This window comes from Mauremys mutica, chromosome 1 (genome assembly GCF_020497125.1).
Source record: "Mauremys mutica isolate MM-2020 ecotype Southern chromosome 1, ASM2049712v1, whole genome shotgun sequence".
NCBI classification, from domain to species: domain Eukaryota; kingdom Metazoa; phylum Chordata; order Testudines; family Geoemydidae; genus Mauremys; species Mauremys mutica.
Window position 1 is genome coordinate 136021772 of NC_059072.1, and position 24909 is coordinate 136046680.

The window sequence follows — 24909 nt, forward strand, 5'->3', positions numbered from 1 at the left end:
AAGTTAAATTGTGTACAGTATGCAGAGGCCCACCTGCTAAGCAAGACAGACCTCTGACAACATACCCCTCTAGGGCTTCATGCTCTTCACAGGCTGCCTATCCAGTGCAAAGTCCAATCCAGTGCAACGTCCAATTCAAGCTCCTGGTAGACCTACAAAGGTCTAAATTTGCTTGGGTCTAACTATCTTGGTGATGGTGTCTGCCTCCACACCCTAGAATGGCAGCTGAGTTCAGGCAAGCTGGAGTCACTATATGGAGTTGCGCTAAAGCTTTCTCAACATGGGGCTTGTTGAGGTGAAACATCCTCTGCAAGAGACTGGAATCAGCCTGAACCTTACCACTTTCTGACTACACTGTATGTTACAGGAATCTTTGAAGTGGATTGTCAGTCTCCCTGACTCCGCTTGGAGTCTGACCTTTCTAACAAGAGGCTCTGAGGGAGGACAGCCATACTCTCTCTGGGGGAACTCCCCTGTATAAATCTGACTTTAAGATTGGTCAGATACTACAGTGGTGGCTGGTTTTGAAATACTTGCAATAACTTATAAAGCAATAATAGCAACTCCTGAAAGAACTACCATGTCATATGTCCATTCTTAGTCATTATCTTCTGATGTACCTGATGGGGTGAATAAACATTATGAGGGATAATGGGGATACATACTTCATGTACATGTTTTGCTCTCTGGATGAGAAGTGCAGTTTCACCAACAGTGATGCATAATTTCTTACTCTCAATGTTAAGTAATCTGTTGCCTGACATCACAAAAACCTTCCAGGAGGAATACAACGGTGAAGCATTTCTGCCATAAATTAACTCTATGCAAAAACCAGTAAAGAAGCTAGGTGTGTTTTGGGACATTTACCTTCTAATAAGCAACTGATGAAGCTCCCAGCATCATAAATTAAGGCAGTTACAGATTTTCTTTTGACAATGAAAAGGAGGATAATTACTTTTACTTTTGTAAAAAGTACTTTTACCCGCCATCACACATGAACTCTGTGACAGAACCAGGAGATCTAGATTCAATTACTATGGCACTGGACAGGATCTTAACCACAAGACCAGCCTTCATAATCATGGACTACCAGCAGGTTCTCTCCTAATATGATGAAAAAACTTCCAGTAGACCAATGGAAACAAGAGTGAATTTCTTCAAGTTACTGAATCAAAATGATTCATTTCTGAAAATTGAGGGCAAGGAATTACACAGTGCTGTTGATGACTTTCATACACTAAGGCAGGAAGGGACCATCATGATCATCTAGTCTGATTTCCTGCACATTGCAGGCCGCAGAACCTCACCCACTCCTGTAACAAGCCATAACCTCTGGTTGAGTTACTGAAGTCTTCATATTTTGTTTTAAAGCAGGGATCGGCAACCTTTCAGAAGTGGTGTGCCGAGTCTTCATTCATTCACTCTAATTTAAGGTTTTGCATGCCAGTAATACATTTTAATGTTTTTAGGAGGTCTTTTTCTATAAGTCTATAATATACAACTAAACTATTGTTGTATGGAAAGTAAATAAGGTTTTTTAAATGTTTAAGAAGCTTCATTTAAAATTAAATAAAATGCAGGACCAGTGGCCAGGACCTGGGCAGTGTGAGTGCCACTGAAAATCAGCTCGCGTGCCGCCTTTGGCACCCGTGCCATAGGTTGCCTACCTCTGTTTTAAAGGCTTCAAGTTACAGAGACTCCATCATTTACTCGGGTTCATACCAATAACTGACTCCTGCAGAGGAAGGAGAAAACCCATCAGGGTCTCTGCCAATCTGACCTGGGGGAAATTCCTTCCTGACCCCAATATGTTGATCAGTTAGATCCTGAGTATGTGGACAAGATCCACCAGCCAGACACCTGCGAAACTCTGTAGTAACTGTAAGTCCTTTCCATCCAGCGTCCTACCTCTGGCCATTGGGAGATATTTGCTACCAGTAGTCATGGATGGGCCATATGCCATTATAGACAGTTTCATCATACCATCCCCTCCATAAATTAATCAAGCTTTGTCTTGAAACAATTTAGATTTTTTTTGCCCCACTACTTCCTTGGAAGGCTGTTGCACAACTTCATTCCTTTGATGGTTAGAAACCATCTAATTTCAGGCCTAAACTTGTTTATATCCATTTGTTCTTGTGCCAATACTGTCCTTTAATTTAAATAACTTCTCTCCCTCCCTGGTGTTTATCCCTCTGATATATTTATAGAGAGCAATCATAACTCCCCTCAGCCAGGGCTTTGGAGCTATGCTCCGGCTCCACTCCAGCTCCAGGAAAAAACCTGCAGCTAGCTCCACTGCTCCGGAGCTGCTCCGCGCTCCAGCTCCGGGCTCCGCTCCAAAGCCCTGTCCTCAGCCTCTCTTTTGTTAGGCTAAACAAGCCAAGCTCCTTAAATCTCCTTTCCTAAGGCAAGTTCTCCACTCTTCTGACCATCCTAGAAGCCCTTCTCTGCACTTGTTCCAGTTTGAATCTATCTGAAACACAGGAGACAAGAATTGCAGAGTATTCCAGATGTGATCTCATCAATTACTTGTACAATGGTAATAACTTATCTATCTCTACAGGAAATACCTTGCTTGATGCATCCGAGGATTGAGTTAGCATTTTTCACGTCTGCATCATGTTGGTGGCTCATAGTCATAATGTGATCAACCAATGTATCAGGTCTTTCTCTTCCTTTGTCATTTCCAACTAAGTTCACAGCTTATAGCAAAAATTCTTGTTCTTAGTGCAAAGTGCAAGGTCATGCACTATTACATTTCATCACATTTCTATTTCTCCAGTTTTCAAGGTCATCCAAATCTTCTTCTATGATATTCTGAACCGCCTCCATATTGGCAATCTATCCCAACTTCATGTCATCTGCAAATTTTATTACTACACTCCCACTTTTTGTGCCAAGATCATTAATGAAAACATTAAGATTGGTCCCAAGACTGATCCTTAAGGAACTCCACCGGTAGCTCATCTTTCAGCATGAGGTCTTCCCTTTAACCAGTTCCTTAACCACCTTTTGATTCTTGTATTAATCCCCATTTTCTCCAATTTAACTAATAATTTACCATATGGAACTGTAATAAGTGCTTTACTGAAATCCAGGTAAATTAGATAACTGATTTTCTAGACAAAGGAAATGCAGTAGATCTCAGAGAAAGAGATCAGATAGGTCTGGCAGGATCTCCTTTTGTAAAACCATGTAGTATTTTATCTTAATTACCATTTTCCTCTCCCTTTAATTACTCTTTTGAAATTTGTTCCAAGACCTTGCATACAATCGAGGCCAAATTAACAGGCATGTAGTTTCCTATATCACTTTTCTTCCTTTCTTAAATATAGGTGTAAGCAGAGTCAGGATGAGCTCTACCCTGACAGCTGGTGGTAGATTATGGGGAGTGCAGAGTGGAAGTTTCAAGTATTCGCATTAGCATTTCAGTTATTTGCATGGGCACTCCCACCCCACTTAGCATACCGCAAAGCAGCATGGGATGGTTATTTTCACAGCTGTGGGAGCCCCAATTTCGTTGTTATTGGGGCAGGAGGAATGAAATGTTGTCACACTGATTGGGTAAATGGGGAACTACAAAATTGTCTTGTGATGGGGGGTTTCATTGTCAGCTGGATAGCGCTTGCTAGATGGGGCACATGGGTTCCAAAACCCATTGAAAGAGAGAGGCTGGGGACAGGTATCTGTACTTGGTGGTATAGGCTTCTTGTGTGAGCCAGAAGCACCAGTTCCACCTATGCCTCTCTCCACTGTGGAATGTCAGAGTTAATTTTTGATTCCCTTAAGAATCTAGATGCAGGTTACTGAGCTGAATTCACTGGTACTGGGGCTCCCCTACTATGAGCTGGAATCACTAAGAGCTGAAATCACTGAAGAGCTGGACTTACTGAGCTGAGAGCACTGTGCTAATGAGTGGGGGAGCCTGAAGCAATACTGGCAGAGCGGGGTGGAGCAGTTTGTGCAGCCACTGCGTGAGTAGAGCTGAGCAGCTCGTGAGGATGGCTGGAGCGGATCACAGGACAGCTGGTGGACCAGAGCAGCTGGCAGAGCGGAGCAGCCCACAGAGCAAGCGGAGCTGAGCTGTTTGCGGGGATGACTAGTGGAAACAGAACCCCACGAAGAGGCAGGGCAGTTGGCCCCGAACCACGTAAGGTGCCCCTTTCTACCTAGGCTGGGGAGGGGGACCTCTGCAAAGAGACTCTTGAACTCTGGGGCTGCACTGACCCAGGACAGAGACTTTTGAATTGTGGGACTTTTGGGACTGTGGGTGATTTGGGGGGTTGCTGGACTCAAGGGCCCAGAGAGAAGGACACGGCCCAATTTGCTGGGGTGGGTCTTTGCTCACGGTTTGACCTATGAACTCTAGTTGAGGTATTTTCCAAATTTAATGCTTGTTGTTTATCTTATGTGATTAAACCTTTTCCACTACACCAAGAGTCTGTGCTTGCGAGAGGGGAAGTATTGCCTCCTTGAGGTGCCCAGGGGTGTGTGTAAGATTTTCCCAGGTCACTGGGTGGGGGCTCGAGCTGGTTTGCATTACGTGGTGGGGAAGGGACCCCTATGTATTGAACCTGGCCCTTGCTGCTATCATTTCAGCCTAGCAGAGGGGTTACATAGGTAATATAATTGCAATTCTTCAGTCAAAGGATACAACCCTCAAGTGTATAGATACATTCAAAATCCTTGCTATTGGGATTGAAATTTCACGTGCCAGTCCTTTGATATTCTTGGATGGAGATTATTCAGGCCCCCAGTTTGGTCTCGTTGAGTTATTTGAGTTTGCTTCCATCTCATATGTGGTAATTTCTACTTCCATATCCTTGTTCCCATTAGCCACACTGCCACTGCCTCCAAGCTCCTCATAACCCTTATTAAAAACAGAGGCAAAGTATTCATTCAGCTATTGGGCCATAACTAGATTATCTTTAATCTTCTTTCCTTGTTTTCTTTTTATTTATAAGGCAACAGAGCCTTTTACTATTGGTTTTAATTTTCGTTTCAAGGTCTGCTTGGTTTTTGGCAGTTCTCACTTTTTCCCCTGCACTTTCTGACATGCAAGAGGTACCTTTGCTTCTGCTTTCTCTTAATAACCTGTTTGAGATGCTTGTTCATCCAGTTTGGTCTGCAACCTTCCCTACAAATTTTTTTCACTTGCTTGGGAAGCCGGCTTCAGATAATTTCTGCAACTTTAAGTCAAAGTTGCAGAAACTAATTCCAAGCCTCCTCCACCTTGAGATCCTGGAGCTCTTCAGTCCAGTCCACTCCCCCAATTCCCTTAATACTTTTAAAGGAATTTTTGCCCTTCTGAAATCAAACAACCCCTAGTTACAGACCTTTTTTTTATCCTTCCAATTAGTTTAAACTGCATTAATTCATGATAACTTGAACTAAGGTTGTCTTCTACAACTAGTTCTTCTGTAAGGTCCTCACTACTTTCCAATACTAAATTTAACATGGCATCACCTCTTGTTGGTTTAGTGACCATTTGGTAAGGAAATCTTTTCACATCCAGGAATACCTGGGACCTACCATTATTAGTAGCATTTGCTCTGCAGTCTATATCTGGGAAGTTAGTCTTCTATAATCACGCAATTCCAGTAGTATTTATTTCATTAAAAATATTAGCAGTCTCTATCCATATCCATATTGAACCCGGGGGGTCTGTAGCAGACCCTAAACACTATCCCAGTGGAGCATCTTTTACCTTTCTTCCACAAACTATTTTCGACCCAAACAGATTCCGTTTAATCCATTCCATGGCTTCTAATTTCTTTACAGTCTATCTTGTAATTAGTATACAAAGCTACTCCACAACCTCTAGCTTTATTTCTGTCTTTCCTGAACAGTACTTACCCATAAATACCTGTACTCCAGTCATGACTACTATTCCACCATGTTTCCATTATCCCTATAATATCAGGTTTCACTTCCTGCGCAAGTAGTTCTAGTTCCTCTGTTTTGTTACCCTGGCTCCTTGCACTGATGTAAAGACATCTTAGAGGCTGGCTACACTTGCAAATTTGCAGCGCTGCAGCAGGGTGTGAAAAAACACCCTCTGCAGCGCTGCAAATTGCGGCGCTACAAAGCGCCAGTGTAGTCAAAGCCCCAGCACTGGGAGCGCGGCTCCCAGCGCTGTCCGTTATTCCCCACAGGGAGCTGGAGTACGGACAGCGCTGGGAGAGCTTTCTCCCAGCGCTGGGGCTTTGACTACACTTAGCGCTTCAAAGCGCTGCCGCGGGAGCGCTGCCGCGGCAGCGCTTTGAAGCGCTAATGTAGCCATAGCCTTAGTTGTTTCTGCCTGGCGTTACCCAGATTCCTCACCAGATTAAATACTGTCACTTTACTGATGGTATTTCCTACCTGACTGTTACGGTCATTGGTATTGGCATTATATTTCCTCCTGTCCATTCTCCTACCCTCTGTTGTTCTTTTCTCCATTGCTCTATTCTCATTTACTTGATTTTTCCTCCTGCACAACGCTAGAAGCAGGTGTGGAGATTACAAGAGCATCTTCCAACCGTCACCCCCAAATTCCTAGTTTAAAGCTCTTTTAATCAATTGTGCCAATTGCCATTGCAGAAGTCTATTTCCCTCCGTACTCAGGTGGAGTCCATCCCATGAGACCCGTCCTCATAAATTCAAGTACCCTCTCCAGAATAAAGTATGTATCCACAGTTTCCGTATTCAGTCATCTTCCATTCTTTGGGTCACTACCACCAGTGCCGCTGTAGCCTTCCAACTTAAACTCCCGTCAAGGAAAAAAACCACATGCCCCTCACACCCTCCCCCAAACTCCCCTTACAAACTCCCCTGTTTTCAGCTGCCTTGGCTGGCTCCTGTGCTCTTATCACTAAAAGTGCACCAAAAAACTTGCACTGATCTCTGTAAGCATCACTTTAATTGAGAACATTGTGACTACATGAACAGGAAGAACAGAAGGTATACAAGGTTTGGAAGAGGTTGATGTGGAAGACGGAGCAGTGAAAAAAGCTCTGTAACCCCAATTAACCTTTTAAAATAACAACATCATTACTCATCTGTTCCACAGGCTTTGTGGTCCAATCCTGAGAGATGCTGAGCGTAGGGATTACAGGTACCCAGTAACAGAGTAATCTCTAGATAGCACACAAAATGAGCACCTTTTTTAACACAGACACACAAACACTGCATCCAGCTTGCACTACACGAAGATATGTATAATGATATCCAAAAGAAGTAAACTCCTCTAGGCATTTACCTGTTAATCCCCTAAATTTACAGGGTTAGGCAGCAGATAAGCTTAATTACCGATTAGATAAAAATGATTCTTCTATGATATTTAATTGGCCCATTTTTCAGTCAGTTTCTAAGGCCTTGTCTTCACTAAAAGTGCTGCACTGCACTGGTGTAGTGCTTCAGTGAAGATGCTCCTGCACCAACAGGAGAGCTTCTCCCATCAACATAGTTAATCCACCTCCCTGTGAGGCAGTAGTTATGTTGAGGGGGAAAGTGCTGTGGATTTTTCACACCCCTGAGCAGCGTAGTTATAGGTAGCTATAGGTCTAGGTGCAGATATAGATACAGTAACTCCTCACTTAAAGTCATCCTGGTTAACGTTGTTTCGTTGCTGATTAATTAGAGAATGTGCTCTTTTAAAGTTGTGCAATGCTCCTTTATAACATTGTTTGGCAGCCACCTGCTTTGTCCACTGCTTGCACGAAGAGCAGCCCATTGCAGCTGACTGTTGGGGGCTTGGAACCAGGGTGGACCGGCAGGGGAGTGGGGAGCTGATACGGGGACTAAGTTCCCTGTGTGGCAGCCACCCAGCAGGCTATCAATTGCCAGCAGTTCAGCTGTCCCTCCCACCCACTGCCATGTGCTGCTCCTGCCCTCTGCCTTGGAGCTGCTCCCAGGAGCAGGGCTGGTGCTACCATTAAGGCGAACTAGGCAGTTGCCTAGGGCGCCAAGATTTGGGGGCCCCAAAAAGCGGTGCCCCCAATTTTTTTTTTACACCGGTTCCTCCCCGAGCGTGTGGTCACTGCTCCACTTCTCCTGCCTCCCAGGCTTGCAGCCCCAATCAGCTGTTTGGCACCGCAAGACTGGGAGGAGAATTAGAGCAGGGCTGCGTGCTCGGGGAGGACGCGGAGCAGAGGTGAGCTGGGGTGGGGAGGTGCTGCACGGCTCCCGGTGGGGGAGCTTCAGGGCAGGGGGGAGCTGCCGCGGGGGTGGGGGCACCTCAGGGTGGAGGGGGGGGGCGGGGAGCTGCCACAGGGCTGGAGGGGGGGGCACAAGGTGGAAGTTTCCCCTAGGGCACGAAACTTCCTTGCACCGGCCCTGCCCAGGAGCCTCCTGCTTGCTGTACAGGGGGGAAGGGGACTAATGTCAGGGTGTCCCCCTCCACGCTGCTCCTGTCCCCCACTTACCCCTTCTCTGTATAGAGCAGGGTGGGGACATGACAGGGCTCAGGACGGAGGGAGCTTGCTGGCCGCAGCTGCTGTCTCAACTTCCTGATATACTTAAAAAGGCAATGTACTTAGAGTGGGGTCAGCATACTTAAAGGGGCAATGTGCATCTCTCTCTCTCTTCCCCCCCGCCCCCCCCCCACTCTGTGTTTCTCTGTCTGCCATGCTGTCTCCCCTCCCTCCATTCGTGCTGCCTTTTAGAGCAGGGGTGGCCAACGTGAGCCTGAGAAGAAGCCAGAATTTACCAACGTACATTGCCAAAGAGCCCCGGTAATATGTCAGCAGCCCCTCATCAGCTCCCCAGCACCCCCCCACTCCCAGCGCCTCCCACCCACCGGCAGCCCTGCCAATCAGCACCTCTCCCTCCCTCCCGCACATCCGTGGGATCAGCTGTTTCCTGGCTTGCAGGAGGCTGGGGGGGAGGCTGGGGAGGGCATAGCAGGCTCAGGGGAGGGTGAGGGAAGGGGTGGAGTGGGGGCAGGGCCTGTGGCAGAGCCAGGAGTTGAGCTGTGAGCACCCCACAGCTTTGAAAAGCTGGCTATGAAAGGTCAGAGATTGTGTTCATTAGGCTTATGTGGCTTCAGCTGAAACACCTTGGTGGATCAGGAACTAATCATTCTCACAACATCATAAACCACTCTCTCTTTTTTGCTGCCATAATAACTAAAAGAGACACTATTGAAATGTGAAATGGTCCCTGCAAGTATGCATTTTCAAATAGGAGATCTAACTTTGATGGATATTTTAACTGGAAAGCTTCTTGAAACGTCTAACTTATGATCTAGTGGGATGAGCATATACTTAGGAGTCCGGAGTGCTGAGTTTTAATCCCATCTCGGCCACTGACATAATAGGTTGCTTTGGTTGACTGCTCTCTGTCCCACTTTCTCAATCTAGTAAACGGAGATATTTACTCATCTACCTCACAGGTGTGTTATGCAGATTAATTAGTTGATGTTTGTAGAGTGCTTTTACTATACAAAGTCTTATTCAAAATACTCCTTAAATGGAGGGCAGGTGCCTTGAAGTGCTTGTGCTTCCTTACAAATAATACATTGTGACTTTAGACTAGATGTCAATTATATTGCCTCTCTGAGTGATATTTTGGAGGGTCCACAGGCTATTTATCTTGAGCATGAATACACTGCCATCACCGCCAGAGGGGTAGGAGACCCATATTCAAATACCTACTCCATATCAGACAGAGGGGGGAACTGAACCCAGATCTCCCACAGCCAGAGTGAGTGCTCTAACCACTGAGCTAAAAATTATGAGGGGCTTGTGGAGGGGGGAGCACCACCCCAAGTTTAGGTGTGCTCAGAGCTGACCTACAGATCAGGCCCCTAAGCCAAGCTGGGCAAGTGAACACCTAGTTTGAGAATCCTGCCGGGGCACCAAGCTGCTGGGTGATGTCAGGACTGAGATAGCTGTGCACATGCCCAGCTGCCAAAATTTAGGTACCCCAGGAACTTTAACAGTGGAAACGTAGGCCTTGTCTACACTACAGAACTTTGTCGACAAAAGTTATGCCACTATAATTAAACCGCTGTTGCATGTCCTCACTGTGCTCCTTGTGGCGGCAGAGCACATCCACGCTAGCAGCACTTGCATCAACACAGACAGCAGTGTACTGTGGGTAGCTATCCCACTGTGCAACTGGCTGCAGGTTGCTTTGGGAAGGGTTTGCAATGCTTCATGGGGCAGGTTTCTCAATGATGCAGGTTTCTCAATCCCCATCGTTCCATGGGCATCCCACTAGATTGCCAGCTACTTTTCAACTGAAGTGTGTCAGGGAAAGGGGGAGAGAGTGTGAGACAGGGAGTGTGTGTGTGTGAGAGGAGACAGTGTGTGTGACAGAGTGTGTGTGGGGGGAGGGGGAGTGAGTGTGTTGGCATGCTGTCTTTTTAAGTTCAGACAGCAGCCAGAACCAAGCAATCCTGCGGCAGTGGGAGGGGGACATCCCCACACACACACCAGTCCCTGCCTCCCTCCCTGGCTCTGCACAACACAGCAGTCTCCTCCCCTCTGCCTGCCCTGTGTTTCTCGTTCTTCTGATTCCTTCTGGGTTCTCCCACATCCTCCACAGACCAATGTTCCACCCCTCCCCTATACTCCAGGCAGGAGAGCAGGTGGCTGTTTTCCTGCTGGCATGCTCAGCATGTGAGCTCTCCATGATGAGGAATGTCAAAGCTTCCTGGAGCTTTGAAAGGGGAGGAGCGCATGCCTGCAGGGCAGCAGAGTTCAAAACAGTGAGCAGACTGGTCATGGCAGGCATTGTGAGATACTGGAGGAAGCCAGTTACATTGACATAACTAAGAACAGCATCTACACCAAGGGTGGACAAACTACGCGGGCCAGATCCGGCCTGCCATCCATTTTAATCCAGCCCTCAAGATCGCTCTGGAGAGCAGGGTTGGGGGCTGCTGCATATGGCTCTCAGAAGCAGCTGCATGGCCCCCTCCGGAGCTCCAGCCAGGGAGCAGGGTTGGGGGCCGCTCCACACGGCTCCTGGAAGCCGTGGCACAGCCCCCCTCTGGCTCCTAGCCTCGTTCTAATGGCCCCCTCCAGCACTCCAACAGAGAAGGGGTATGTCACTGCTTCCGGGAGCCGCCTGAGGTAAGCGCCGCCCGGAGCCTTCACTCATGAGCCTCTCCCCACACCCCAACCCCCTGCCCCAGCCCTCATCCCCCTCCCACTCTCCAAACCCCTTGGTCCAAGCCCAGAGCACCCTCCTATACCCCTAGCCCCTCATCTCCAGCCCCACCCCAGAGCCCAGAGCCCCGAGCCCCAGCCAGAGTCCTCACCCCCCCATTCCCCCACCCCAACCCAGAGTCCCCTCCCACACCCTGAACTCTTCATTTCTGACCCCAACCAGAGCTCTCTCCCTCTCCCATACCCCAACCCCAATTTTATGAGCATCCATGGCCCGCCATACAATTTCTATTCCCAGATGTGGCCCTCGGCCCAAAAGCTTGCCCACCCCTCATCTACACTAATGCTCTTGTAAGCAGAGTCAGGATGAGCCCCACCCTGACATCTGGTGGTAAATTATGGGGAGTGCGGAAAGAAGTTTAAAGTGTTGCATTGGTATTTCGGTTATTTGCATGGGCACTCCCACCCCACTTAGCATACCGCAAAGCAGCATGGGATGGTTATTTTCACAGCTGTGGAAGCCCCAATTTCGTTGTTATTGGGGCAGGAGGAATGAAATGTCACCCTGATTGGGTAAACGGGGAACTACAAAATTGTCTTGTGATGGGGGGTTTCATTGTCAGCTGGATAGCGCTTACTAGATGGGGCACATGGGTTCCAAAACCCATTGAAAGGAGAGAGGCTGGGGACAGATATCTGTACTGGGTGGTGCAGGCTTCTTGTGTGAGCCAGAAGCACCAGTTCCACCTATGCCTCTCTCCACTGTGGAATGTCAGAGTTAATTTTTGATTCCCTTAAGAAGCTAGATACAGGTTACTGAGCTGAACTCACTGGCAATGGGGCTCCCCTACTATGAGCTGGAATCACTAAGAGCTGAAATCACTGAAGAGCTGGACTTGCTGAGTTGAGAGCACTGAGTACTGTGCTTATGAGTGGGGGAGCCTGAAGCAATACTGTGGAGCCGAACAGCTGGCAGAGCGGAGTGGAGCAGTTTGTGCAGCCACTGGGTTAGTGGAGCCAAGCAGCTCGCGAGGACGGCTGGAGTGGCTCACAGGACAGCTGGTGGACCAGAGCAGCTGGCAGAGCGGAGCAGCCCACAGAGCAAGCGGAGCTGAGCTGTTTGCGGGGATGACTAGTGGAAGCAGAACCCCACGCAGAGGCAGGGCAGTTGGCCTCGAACCCACGTAAGGTGCCCCTTTCTACCCAGGCTGGGGAGGGGGACCTCTGCAGAGAGACTCTTGAACTCTGGGGCTGCACTGACCCGGGACAGAGACTTTTGGATTGTGGGACTTTTGGGACTGTGGGTGATTTGGGGGTTGCTGGACTCAAGGGGCCCCGAGAGAACGACATGGCCCAATTTGCTGGGGTGGGTCTTTGCTCACGGTTTGACCTATGAACTCTAGTTGAGGTATTTTCCCAGTTTAACGCTTGTTGTTTATCTCATGTAATTAAACCTTTTCTGCTACACCAAGAGTCTGTGCTTGCGAGAGGGGAAGTATTGCCTCCTCAAGGCGCCCAGGGGTGGGTGTAAGATTTTCCCAGGTCACTGGGTGGGGGCTCGAGCTGGTTTTGCATTATGTTGTGGGGAACCTGGCCCTTGCTGCTATCGTTTCAGCCCGGCAGAAGGGTTACACTCTGTTGCTTTAATTTTGCTGCAAAAAGCTTTGTGCCTTTCAGTGAGTCATTTTATTTGGTCAGCAAAACAGGAGAGTTTTGCTGCAAAAAAGTAGCACTGTAGTGTGTACACCTCTGCTATTTTGTGGGCAAAAGCTGCCTTTTGCCAACAAAACTGTGTAGTGCAGACAAGTCCTTAGGCACATACAGGGTTAGGCAGCAGCTGAGCAGGGGTTTTCTGAATGCAAATGGCACCTAAATGTTGGACTTAGGTAGCTTGGCCTCTTTGCGAATCTAGTCCTTAGTTTCCATGCCTGATGGTTAGGGCACTACCAAATTCACAGCCATGAAAAACACGTCATGGACTGTGAAATCTGGTCTCTCCCTGTGAAATCTGGACTTTGGGGTGTTTTTGCTCTATACTATACAGATTTCACAGGGGAGACCAGCATTTCTCAAATTGGGGGGTTAGCCCAAAAGGGAGTTGCAGGCGGGGTCACAAGGTTATTTTAGGGGGGAGTCGCAGTATTGCCATCCTTCTGTGCTGCCTTCAGAGCTCGGCAGCTGGAGAGAGGTGACTGTTGGCCAGGTGCCCAGCTCTGAAGGCAGCATCTCGCTAGCAGCAGCATAGAAGTAAGGGTGGCAATACCAGAGCTGGGCGGGCAGAGAGTGGCAGCGGCTGATTGAAGGCCCAGCTCTGCAGGCAGTAGCGCACAAGGGTGGCAATACCATACCATGCCATTCTTATTTCTACGCTGCTGGCAGTGGCTCTGCCTGCGGAGCTGGTCTTCCAGCCAGCAGCTACTGCTCTCCAGCTTCCCAGCTCTGAAGGCAGCGCCGCCACCACCAGTAGCGCGGAAGTTAGGGTAGCAGTACCATACCCCCCCCCCATGATAACCTTGTGACCTCCCCCCAATTCTTTTTTGGGTCATGACCCCTACAATTACAACACCATGAAATTTCAGATTTAAATAGCTGAAATAATGAAATTTACTATTTTTAAAATCCTATGACCGTGAAATTGACCAAAATGGACTGTGAATTTGATAGGGCCCTACTGATGGTGCATGAGAGGTGAGACCTTGAAAGAGCCACTGGTTCCTTGGACCAGGCAAAAATGTTACCATTTAAAAGACAACTTTAAGAATGAAAAATATAATTCTTTCTAAAATTAAAACCTAGATTTGGAAGCACAAGTCTGCAGCCAGGGGTGGATTCAGCAATACATTGTGCAGTCAGTGAAAATAGAGGTGCCTGTTTATATAGATTCTTCTGCTTGGAAACGGTGCATAGTGCAGCTATTGATAATGTTCTGTGTAAAGTTCAGTTCCTCAAAGGTATTTAGGCCCCTAACTCCCATTGGCTTCAATGAGTTAATCATCTAAATACCTATCAGGATCTGGGCCTTGTAGTTTCCTAGAGATAAATCCCTTTGGGCCAGATATTCAATGGTGTAAATTGGCAGAGTCCATTGATTTCAGTGGAGCTATCTGATATACCCTCGCTGAAGATCTGGCCTTAATGTGCACTTCACATAATCAAGACACGCTTAATTGGGAATTATACTTAATTCGGATCTCTACCAGGGAACTGTTCTAAGTCTAAATGAAGATAACTGGCACTGCGTGCAGCTTAACTGGGACATTTATGAGTGTCACTTAGGTCTTTGTCCATCATATGCAGATATGTACTGTGTTCTCTTAAACAGCAGCTTTCAGTCCCTTATTAGGAGTCCAGAGTGCTGAGTTTTAATCCCATCTCGGCCACTGACATAATGGGTTGCTTTGGTTGACCGCTCTCTGTCCCAGTTTCTCAATCTAGTAAATGGGGATATTTACTCATCTACCTCAATATAAGCAGAAAGTGAATAAAGTCAAAGAATTAAATGAATTTGTCTTATGTTCACACAACACTGACTGTTCCAGGCCATTATAAATAAATGGAGATATACCTATCTCAGAGCTGGAAGGGACCCTCAAAGGTCATCAAGTCCAGCCCCCTGCCTTCATTAGTAGGACCAAGTACTGATTTTGCCCCAGATCCTTAAGTGTCCCCCTCAAGGGCTGAACTCACAACCCTGAGTTTAGCAGGCTAATGTTCAAACCATTGAGCTGTCCTGCTCCTTCTTTGGTTATGGCCACTAAGCAGAGTGTCACCACCAATTCTGCAACCAGCAGGGGCTAGTTGGAAAACCATTGATTCAGGCCTCCTCCCATTTTTTTGGGCTTATCAAGTAAAGAGATGGGCTCTTTGCAATGCCACAAGAAAGCAGCATTATTTTTGTAATTACATCCTCAGTTAACAAAGAACTCTTTAATCAGAACTGAAAGTTGTTCACTAGGGAATTCCTATTAAGCAGATTCTACTGTAATACACTCTTCACAGCAAACATTTCTGCATTTGAAGCAGTGCACAGCTGGGCCATTTGTTGCTGATAAATGGATGCCTCTCTTTTCCTTAAAGGCATCAGGATCATTCCACACGCACTTGACGACTGAATGAATGTTTCTCACTGCTGACTCACTAGGGATTTAAGTGCAGTGACTGTAGAATATAGTTCATTGCTGCCTTATATAACCCAACATCATCTCCACTCATTAATACCCATGAGTTATCTCTAATGCACAGTGGCAACAAGCACTGTATAACAATTTTGGTATGTCATGGATCCATTTAATAGATGAGACTATTGAAACCACTATCTCACCCGGAGGGCTTAATTCTTACATTGAGAGTTTAATTCACTTATATTTAATATATTTTAAACCCCCCTATCTTTCAATGTAAAAAAGTCAAGCACTCAAAAGTTACAAAATGCCTGAACTTAGGTTGCCTGTAGAATCTTAATTCTGTCCCCAGATGCATAATGATGCCGTCTTTAATTACATGATCACATACTCCCTCCCCAGGACCCCTGCCTCATTCAGTGAACAAAAATGGTTTGACAAAATTATAAGTATCTGAAATCAAGGTCATATCATTGAAAGCACCAGGCAACCTTAACAATAAGCACCTATGCCTGCATCACCAAACTACAATAGCGACCTCCAAGCTTTGTCTAATTGTTTATTTATAGCCTTCCGATTTTCTTTAGCCATTCAGCATTGGTTTGTCAAGCACTCGCATGGCATTCACACTTTAAAAACTTGCCACTTATTTTATATAACTAAATAACATCACTGCAGTATTTCCTATAGTAAGTATATTTATCTACTTATGAAAGTATTTATACTCACCTGGCAAGTTTTTAAAGGTAATCACTGTAGGTGTTGTGTACTTGGGCATTCCAAATAAAATTCACCACTTGGGGGAAAACGTAGGAGCATTAAGGAGCCATTAGCCCAAGGAATCAGAGCTGCACATGTTTTGGCCACATACTCTAGCTCACACTGAACTTTTTCCTCCTTGCATATTTAAATACCTCACCCACAGTGCTGCCATGTAAGTGGAAGTACTGCTATGTAAATACTCCCCAAATAAGTATTTACCCCAACAAATACTTCCACATACTGTAAATACCCACCACAGTTTTTGAAAATATAGGGGTCAGTGACCAGACCCTGAGAAGTCTTTAGGATTCTTTAGGAATAATTGAGTTTAAAGGGAGAAATAACCACTATTCCAACAGATTTCACTAGCACACACTGTTACTTGACACCTCAGCTGGGTGGGCCAGTGTTCTGCAGGGAGATCAATAAGCTTAAGCAGTGCCAGTGCCAACCTACAGTTTTTTGGAACTTAATTTCTCCAGCATTCAGGGTACTCAGTTCCTGGGCTTTGTTTCAGATCCAGCTTTATTTCAAAAGTGACTCGTTTATTGGCATAAGTTAGGACTCAGCAGTTAGTGAACTCAGCAGAAATCAGAAGACACCATAATGTACCAGACATTGCTATTTCCCTTCATTGACAGGGACAGAGTTCATACCAGGATATAGGCAGGCACAGACCCGGTCCCCGATCCTCAGTCTGACTGAGCTCCATCAAGCAGAGGACCTGAAGGAGAGTGGGAGGGGCAAAGATAGCTGTTTTCCATCTTTGTGCTCCTACAGCCCATAGGATTAATTAGAATAGCTCTGGCATTGCTGTAACTTATACAGGGAGGTAACAGTCTTAAAAGGGCTATTACACCATCTGGGGATTGTCAGAGTGCAACAGTGCTCCGGCCACACCCCTCTCCCATGCACACCCTAACATATCCTCTATGCCAGGGAGCCAAAATGCTGTCCTAACGTTGACACCCAAGGGTTCCCTCACACTGGGAGGAATCCTCAATTGCCCTATTTGGACAGCTTTACAGCTCCCATGTGCCACCAGAACAGCAAGAAGGGGCCTATAACAGGGACCAGGATCTGGCCCCTGCATGCTACCCAATGCCATTTTAATTTCCCGAGAGCAGCATTTGTCCTGGCAGCTGACAGGATTTGTATTCTTCACCCCATCTTTTATTAATACAGTGCCAGATCTCAAAATGTACCCAGTGCAGCAGTGTTTACATTGGATGTAAAAGAATATACCTTTGGAGTGGATGTGGAAGGTGGTGGCTCTGCTAGATGACCAGCTACACCCTTGAGTTCAGTGAAACCATTCTCATGCAGTACAACAGTGAATGATACTACAAACCAGGTTTTTTTCCTGCCCAGCTGTAACATCTTTTGCTGGTTAAGCACACAATGCACCATTCATTTTTCACTTTTTTTTTAAAGCAAACACAAACATGTATACAAGTCCCCAGTTTGCAGGTCTTTTTTGATGCCAAGATCTGCCCTCATCTGTTTCAATATTATCTTATCACCATGGACAACAGCAAGTATAATACTCAAAAGTCCATTTATATCATGTCAGCAAATCTTCTGCCTTCTCAGCTTCCCATCAGCAAAGCAAAATCCTTGCTTGCCTAATACCCTGGCTGAGGATCAACACAGGGAGGTCAGTGCCAAGTGATGAATTGCTGAGGAGGGTTTTAGTGGTTTCAGCTTAAATAGCGCCCCCAAACTAGAGGAATGCAGCCACCGGTTTATTAGCAATCATACAGAACTTTAACATTGCTGTCCTTTTTTGAGTACTCCTGTAAATAAAAAGTATCTGTGGGCCTTGTATCAACAATGAAAGAAAATAGAGGTTAACAATGGACAAAGCATAAATTCACAAGTGGCCTTTTAAATAACATGTCATTATTAGATAAAGGAATTGTAAGAAGAGTAATGTGTGATAAGTTTTCAGCTGCAGCTTTGGTTACTAGAATATTTTTATCAGAGCGGTAGCCGTGTTAGTCTGGTTCTGTAAAAGCAGCAAAGAATCCTGTGGCACCTTATAGACTAACAGACGTTTTGCAGCATGAGCTTTCGTGGGTGAATGCCCACTTCGTCGGATGCAAGAGTGGAAATTTCCAGGGGCAGGTAAATATAAGCAAGCAGGAAGCAAGCTAGAGATAACGAGGTTAGATCAATCAGGGAGGATGAGGCCCTGTTCTAGCAGTTGAGGTGTGAAAACCAAGGGAGGAGAAACTGGTTCTTTTCTCCTCCCTTGGTTTTCACACCTCAACTGCTAGAACAGGGCCTCATCCTCCCTGATTGATCTAACCTCGTTATCTCTAGCTTGCTTCCTGCTTGCTTATATTTACCTGCCCCTGGAAATTTCCACTCTTGCATCCGACGAAGTGGGCATTCACCCACGAAAGCTCATGCTGCAAAACGTCTGTTAGTCTATAAGGTGCCACAGGATTCTTTGCTGCTTTTATAGAATATTTTTGCAGCCTGTGAATAGTTCAGGATTTGTTTATGTAATGTGCAGGCATTAATATCTATCTATCTATCTATCTATCTATATATATAAAATCTGATTTATTATGTGCTTTTTGGAGTTGTGGCAAACGCTTATACCCACCCCACTGCATTTGAGCTTGATCGCCTCAGTGGAGTGTTGCTGTATGCCTATAATAAAAAACCTCAGTGACAAGTCCAGATTCAAGCTAATTTCTTGGGAACTGAGTGGAAAAAGTCTTGGAGAAAAATCCAAACACCATTTACAGATGTGTGTGTAATCATTAATGAATGATTAAATAGAAATAACTTTTTTAAAAGTTAAGTCATTATTATTATTAGTCTTGTGCAAGCATCTAGGACCCTGGTCACAGACCCCATCGTGCTGGGCACTGGTCAAACAAAGAACAAAGAGACGGTCCCTGCCTCAAAGAGCTCACAATCTAAATATAATCCAAGAGACAAAAAGGTAGATACAAACAGACTGATGGGAGAGTACAAAGAAACAGTGAGACAATATGGGTTACTAGAGATGTTTTAACTTTCAGTAGACACACCAATATGCTGAGTATTTGTTTATACATGGCTTTATAACAGATGCCATACCCTAGCTATTATCGATTTTCTCTCCTGTCCCACTCATGATTTCACATCCTAAATCCTTCAGGGGGCAGGGCATGTGATTAGGAAGATGGAAGCCAGGCCAGCTAAGCATCTCCTAGAAAGACCTGAGAGTTCTTAAGGTGAATTATCATCAGTGAGAACAGTATGCCCTTGACTAAAAGAAAGGGGAGCAAATTGTGAGAGCAGCCAAGGACTTCTATGGCCTGTAGTGCCAGGGAGTGATAAAGTTCTTACCTGATCATAGATTATTATTAGGGTTGGAAGGGACCTCAGGAGGTCATCTAGTCCAACCCCCTGCTCAAAGCAGTACCAATCCCCAAATGGCCCCCTCAAGGATTGAACTCACAACCCTGGGTTTAGTAGGCCAATGCTCAAACCACTGAGCTATTCCAAGTAAAGTATTTACATTTTCACTACTTAACTCAGCTACCTATTTAGCATCTAATATTTTTGGCCAAGATTTTCAGAAACAAGAATCAGTGGGAACTGCTCAGTGCCCAGCAGTTTTAAAGCTCTGGCAGCTGCCTAGGCTCCAATATTCATGTTTAACTTTAGGGGGAGGGGGAATTTTGCCTTTATGTCCCCTTATGAAAAATTCAGTTTTGTTCTACTTGCCTAGTTAGAAATCTATGGATTTGCTTACCAGTATAAATTCTATGCTCAGATTCTCAGTCACTAGACAAACTTTATATAGTATTTTAGAGAGAGTTCATAGTATTCAAGAAAATAATATTTGAAAGTTATTCTAACAGTCTGTCGACAATCACATGAAAAGTGTTGTTGATGTGCTACATACGATGTAAAAATCCAGCCAAATATGAGATCAACCGTAATAGTACTTTATGGGCCAGATTCTTGGACCTACTCTGCTCACTTGATGGTGTTCAGGTAGTGTAAAAGGCCTGGAGACTGCCCACAAGCAGCTAATTGAGATAACACCTGCGTGAGGAAGTCCCCATGAGGCATATGCCCCCTTGGTAACCAAAGCCAACTGGCACAATTTAAAGCAGATCCAAGGTTGCTCTAGCCCGTTGCCCATGGCTCGGCAGAAATTCAGAGAGCAGCAACTGACACCCTGATGTTCTCCCTGGCTGGAGTTGCTCTTTGGACTCTTATAACATGGAAGGGGCTGCAGAACAGATAATATCCCCAGGTTACCTGATTTTCCTCAAGAAACTCCATGTGGCTGGCAAAGGGGGAGGGAGGTGTGCAGCTCTAGACTCACCCATATGCTCTCCTCTCATAGATTCTGACACACACACCTGCCCCGACTGACCTTGTGTCCCAGGCAAGAAATGAATCAGTGCTAGGAGTTAACTGACCATCCCCATCACATACTTAAAATGGGAGTGTGTGATCTGCCTACAGAGGGCACACTCTATGCACAAATATGGCCTTGAATAACAGCAATCTGCTTGTGGATATTATGTGAGCAGAAAAAGAGGCTAAATTCGTACAGTAAATGATTCACTGTGTATTACTCACTCCTCTCTAATTCAGCTCCTTTATGTTCTGACATTTGCCAGTGTTAATGGCATTAGATAGGTGCATTCTTTGGCAAAAGGAACCAGGCAAGGCTTATTCCCTGTTATCACTTTTGGTTGATTTTAATATTGAGCCATTTACTCACAAAATTGGTAAGGTATCTCTTGCATATGTTACTGTATAAAAAGCATGCTCTTTACAAAAGCCTCCATGGTTATTTATATTAAGTCCCGGTTGTTACTGTTCCATAATTCCTCAGTGTGATGGTTCCATTCTCCCTAGACACCTTAAATAGTCAAAAACAGTCATGCCTAACTTCTACATTGAATATTTGAGAGCTCAAGTAACTGATACTTTTTAAGGTCTGTACAATTCTATTCGTCTTTTGACATATACATGTAAATCGGATTACCATAATGTATTAGCACAGGTATGCATGAGACTAGGCTTCCACACTGTTTTATCCCTTTGGCCCAGCAAGGTTCAAACACTACTGAAAGCTCTCACTGTCACCCCTGCAGTTTGTTTAAATATAACCTGGGAGCAAAAACTGATGTATTCTATACTTACTTGAGCATTAGTTTTACCCTATTTTTACAATGTTCTTTTTGGCTTAATAGGTCATGGAAATTACTGCAATTCATTTCAATCACCTCTCATACAGACTGTTTCACTGCATGAATGGAAGCCACTTCTGAACAATGGAGCTGTATTTTCAAAGCACATGGACCAAACTTGGGTGCTGAAGGTATGTTATCTAGGCCCATGTTTTTTTAAATGGGTGCTTAAAGTTAGGCTCCTGAGGTTGTGTTTAGGCACCTAAATAAGTGTCCTGATTTTCAAAAGTGTTGAGCACCCAGCACCTCCTACTGAGTTCACTTCAGCACCTCTGAAAACTAGGCCACTTATTTAGGTGCCTAAATATGGAAGTAGATGCCTAATTTTAGGCATGCAAGTTTGCAAAATTTGGCCATTATGTTGAGACAGAGTTGTGTGAAATCAAATAATGTTTGGTTTGTGAGCAATGATATGAGACTTATTTTCTTATGTTTTAAAATTTGATTTAGCACTTCAATATTGCCATTTCTAGCAATGAAATCCTCTTTTTGCAATGAAAATACTGAAGTTCTATTTTATCGGTGAAATTGCAAATTATCCTACAGCAGGAATTCACTTTCTTTTTTTCTTTTTGGCAGGGAAACAGCATAATTTTCCCAATGAAAAATAAGCTGTTCACAGCAGTTTGACACTTGCAATTGCACAAAAAAACTTGCATTTAACCTCAGGGTTATTTTCAACTTCTCCTTTCACTGAATAGTTGCCTGCTGCTCAGTCTTATTAGTTTTTCCCACTACAATATCTTGAAAATCTGTCTTTCTCTCTCCATTGTCTCTGCCGCTTTTCTGTCCAATGCAGAGTCATATTTTGCACAGACTTCTGCAACCTCTTTCTCTTTGGAATTCCTTTTTCTGACTCCTGCAAGTTGTTATTTTTCAGAATCCTAAACTTGATGAATTTTGGGGATATAATGGCAACTCTTTATTCTTCTCCAAGTGTGCCGCAATAGTAAAGCAAACAGTATGGAGCAATCTCATTGTCCTGGTAGCCAAGAGTGGACTGGCAGAATCATAGCTGAGGATGGTGGTCTACGGCTCCAGGACAGTGGCCATGCAAGTGTGTAGTCTGAATAAGATCTGATATCTCATGAATTACCAATGCCAATGTTGTACTGTATTAGGGTGGAATTCACAAGGGAGATTTAGGTGCCCTGCCACCTAGTGGAATTCACAACCCTGGGTTGGACAGCCAGGCTCCCTATGCAATGCATGGGAAGAGTTAGGCACCTAGAAATGGGATTCACAAATGCCAGCACTCTGAGGGTATGTCTACACTGCAGTTAGACACCCACAGCTCGCCTGTGTCAGCTGACTCAGGCTCGTGTGGCTTGGGTTAAGGGGCTGTTTAATTGTGGTGTAGATGTTTGGGCTGGGGCTTGCAGGGTCCTAGAGCCTGGGCTGCAGCCTGAGCATGTACGCCACCGTTAAACAGTCCTTTAGCCCGAGCCCTGAGAGCCTGAGTCAGATGGCATGGGCTATTTGTGGGGTTTTAATTGCAGTGTAGACATACCTGAGGGAGCTGCCTAAGCTAGCCAATAGGAAATGCTGAGGAGAGGGGTATGGCCTAAACCCTGCCCCCTCACATGGACTTAGGCACTTATCTCCACTTGGGATTCATGGCAGTGAACTCTCCTATAACTTTAGCCCAGTGGTTAACCCACTCACTCAAGCGATGGAAGACCTGGGTTCAGTTCTCCGGTCTGCCTGATATGGAACAGGGCTCTTCCTAAATGGGTGTCCCACATCCCAGGAGAGTGTCCTAGCCACTGGGATATAAGGTATCCTATAAATACTTCAATATTCATGGGAGCAGGGGAACTGGGACCTGGCTCTCCCCACTCCCAGGTGGGTGCCCTAACCAACAGGCTATAGAGTCACTTGCTCAAGCTCTAGTCTAATGACACAGACACACAGCTTCAACAGGAGAGATCGAGCGAGACCTACCTCAGAGCCCATTGGTTAGGGCATGAAATATATCGCCATAGGTGAAAAGGTGACCATATAATTCCCCTCAGGACTCAACCGGTAAAGCAATCAAGAATGGCCCAATCTGGGGTAAGCCATGCCAGTTACCTCAAGTGGAATGCTCCTTAATAGAGCAAGAAACATGAATCGAAAATCACACTGAGAAATCAGATTCTTGGTTCTGAAGTATTACTTCTGAGCTTAGAGAGCCCACAATAACTCACATGAGCTGACTAATAGGCTCAAAGTAGCAAGATTTTGCCTGAACAGGTAGGCACAGAATATTTGGAGCAGCTATTTATTGTCTTATGTGGAAGTTTTTGCTCCCAGGTTATATTTAAACAAACTGCAGAGGTAACAGTGAGAGCTTTCAGTAGTGTTTGAACCTTGCTGGGTCAAAGGGATAAACTAATGTGGAAGCCTAGTCTCATGCATACCTGTGCTAATACATTATGGTAATCCAATTTACATGTATATGTCAAAAGACGAATAGAATTGTACGGACCCTAAAAAGTGTCAGTTACTTGAGCTCTCAAATATTCAATGTAGAAGTTAGGCATGAGGCTAAAAATAGGGCTAACTCATGACATAAATGGCAAAATCGAAGAAACAGACCTATGGCAACGCAACTTCTTTTCAGTGAAGATATTTTCAGCCAATACTCTGAAGTAACCATGAACCAGAGAAAATTGCACCAATTGCCATCTCAGCAGGTGGGTGCTTTTTACTGGTCAACATATCTGGGGAAGAAATGGAGGCTTTTGTCTGTATCATTTTCTTCTGTTCCATTGTCACGTTCAATAAGCACATCTGAATTGCATTCCTTTCAGTGTTGTTTTCTTTCTGCTCCGGAACAAAAATAACTTGCAGTTCATATAGCTGGAAAATGTTGATCAAGGCTTCCCATCATGAATTTCTTGTACTTTTGGTGAATGGCCTTCAGCAATGCAAACAGCAATGCCTTGCTCAAATGAAAATCATGCTCTATGGAGGGTAAATAATAGGCATCTTTAGAAATATTCCATCTTAGTGAATAAATGCCACACTTAACAAACATATCTAAACTGAGATTTAGACAATGAAGTGACTCAGAAGAAACAGTTAAGAGCAGGCAGTAGTACATTTTATAAATTATGTATTTCTATGCATTTTTTTTAAAGTTACCAGCCTATTCTCTAGATGCATGAACAAATCTTACAAAATTAAAACAACAAATCAGACTAAGAATGATGCTAAAAAAAGTCAAACTCTTCCAGATCCCACCAGAGCTCTTTCTACCAACTCATACTGCTTTTCACCACAGAATAAGTTTCTGAGAACAGATAGGTCTTGCAACACGACCTGAAGTTTTGGGTTCTATGAACTCAGGAGACAAGTGAATTTCACAGACCAAGATTCTTCCCAGAAAATGCCCTTCTGAATTTAAACCAAGGAGGTATTAGGTTGAGCTCTTCAAATGAGCTCATGGGTCCTGTCAGAAACAGGGTGTTCTGATTAAAACCAGAAACCCAGAAAAATATGAAATGAGGAAGACTGACAACAGGAAAACACAAACTGGGAGGGAAAAATATTGGGCTTGTCTACATTTGAAAGTTAATTCAGATTAAGGTAGGGTGTGAATTTAAAGCTCAACAGCTGTACCGGAATAACCACATGTGTAGACAAACCCTTTACACACACTTTTCCTTTACAGGAAGGAAGATAAACGCCCAGTTTTTCTGTTGTCTTGATGAGGGCTTGATGCAG